This window comes from Brassica oleracea, chromosome C9 (genome assembly GCF_000695525.1).
Source record: "Brassica oleracea var. oleracea cultivar TO1000 chromosome C9, BOL, whole genome shotgun sequence".
Taxonomy (NCBI): Eukaryota; Viridiplantae; Streptophyta; class Magnoliopsida; order Brassicales; family Brassicaceae; genus Brassica; species Brassica oleracea.
In genome coordinates, this window is record NC_027756.1 from 21,251,289 (window position 1) to 21,253,778 (window position 2,490).

General features: G+C 33.5%; 1 pseudogene; it reads right to left on the reverse strand.

Moving 5' to 3' along the window:
* Nucleotides 1-352: 352 nt before the first annotated feature.
* On the reverse strand, nucleotides 353-1,007 carry LOC106314553 (annotated as a pseudogene).
* Nucleotides 1,008-2,490: the final 1,483 nt, after the last annotated feature.

Consider the following 2,490-nt stretch of genomic DNA (forward strand, 5'->3'; position numbering starts at 1 on the left):
AAGTTGGTGGATTCAAAAATTTCCTCGCTAAATACACGTAAACTATTCCCTCGTAAATACCACGCAAAATTTACGTCGTATTTACGAGGAAATAGTTTTTCCTCGTAAAATACTCGTAAAATTACATCCACTTTACGACGAAACAATTTTGTCGTTACGTTACGAGGAAATAACGATGACTTTAGTTTTTCACGTAAATTCGTCGTAAACTCGACGCAAATTTACGAGGATTGTTTTTCCTCGTTAATTTTCGTCGTTAAGCATGTGTTTTCTTGTAGTGATTATACTACAAATTTCACAACTATATCTTACTTCACAAGTGTTAGAGTTCTTAACATATAAAAATATTCAATCAAACACTAAGAGCAGAAGATACCAAGACCACAAGCACCGACACACGGTATGAATGGCCAATGAGCTACCACAAGAGAGCAGTCCGAGACGGAGCTGAATAACTTCAACCATTGACAACAGAAGGAACACACATCCCAATATGGATCCACCCGCTGGACCAACCACACCTAGACGAAGCAGACCACAATCGATATCTCTGCTTTAAACACCTCGTCCGTTTCTTTGCTGTTCAACAAGTTGATGGTTAGTTTCAGCCCTTGAGCCACGAGGGATGAGAAGAGGAAGAATGCAAATGAGATGACTTCAAACACAACTAGGTCTCGTTCCACGTCTAGTCCCGCGTTGCACTCGGTATGGTTCGTGAGAGTGAGGTCACTCGGTTGGTCGAAAGAGATTCCAATAAAGACTGCAACGGTGAAGAGAGAATTTGCGTTGACTATCCCGTCGAGAGCAGAAATATGAACGCTTGTTGTTGAAGCGGTTGAGGTGTTGCTGACACTGTTGTTGCTGTTATGGTTGCTGCTGGTCTCTATGTCGGAATCTGCCATTTTCTAACGGTAGTGGATTTAATTAATAATTAGTAGATTCTTCTTTTAAGATGGGATCATTTCTTCTGTTGTGTTATAATGATTTAACAATGTGGTTTAAGAGTGGGTGGGGGTTTGGTATAGAACGATTAGCCTTGAGAAAACGATAGTTGTGATGTTTAGTGACTAATGTAACCATTTTCAAGTCATTACGGAAGTAACGATAGTTGATCACACCTTCTTCCTTTGGGTATGAAAGTAAAGGCTTCTTCTAGTGCACAACAATGTTGTAACAGATTTACACGTTAACCATATTCTTTTTGCCGGTGGTAAAGTAATCGTGTTAGGACTAAGCTTATGCTCGATAATCACAAAAGTCTAATACCATAATCAGATGATTGATGTTGCAGGGAAACCAGTGTTGATGTTTACGTTAGGGAATATATGTTTATTTTTATTAGACAAAGGAGATATTTATGAAATTAGGGCCGAACACAATCTATATATATTATTATTATTTAAAAGCCGGAAGCCTATGCTTCTACTGCTTCTACTGAACTTCTGATAACTTTCATGTGTATATCTATATTTGTAAAAGAAATTATTTTACTTAGCATGACTCTTCTAATCCACCACCGGTTATATACCATATAGTTCTGTCTATGTTCCACCATTTCACTGTTTTATAGGGGTCATATATATAAAAAAATTTAATTCTACACTAAATATCAAATTTGGGTTTGTAGCAGCAAAAACAATTGATAGTTATAATCAGAACTTGGACCATGCCAAGAAAGCATGAATTTTCGAGTAATTCACTTATCAAACATTTCAGTTACAAATTTTCAAAATTTCTTTTGGTGTGGTGATATAATCTCAAGATTACAATCTTCCTCTATTCTGACCTTTCATAATCCTCTTTTTCTTTTATTTTTATTTTCAGAGAAGTAGCCAAAAAATTTTTTTGTACGCTTCTAATCTTGGAATTCATAAACCGACACTGCTAATAATCAAAACCTTTCCATTGAATCAGATCAGTGGAGTATAGTCGCTAACTATTTTTAATATTATTGGTTTATATGTTTTGATTGATTTAGAAATCCACATGGTATTTATAAATTCAGGTAAAATATGCAGATTTTTAAAAAATTCTGATTTGTATTTACAAATCCGGAGGTTTTCCCTCGGATTTGAGTCTTTTTATTTTTAACAAAAAAAATCTAAAAAAATCCATTCAAATCCATTATAAAATCAAATTTATTAGTAAATCCGTACGATTGAATAACACTTGATTTGATATAAAATTTATGAATCATTAAGGAGGTGTTATTGGTTTATATATTTTGATTGATTTAGAAATCCATATAGTATTTATAAATCCAAGTAAAATATGCAAATCCGGAGGTTTTCCTTCGGATTTGAGTCTTTGTATTTTTAACTAAAAATCCAAATAAATCCATTCAAATCCATTATTAAATCAAAAATATTAGTAAATCCGTACGATTGAATAACACTATATAGAATTTATGAATCATTAAACCAATAACACATTATTTTAATACAGATTTAAAAATCATAGAACCAATAACACTAGATTTAGTTCAGATTT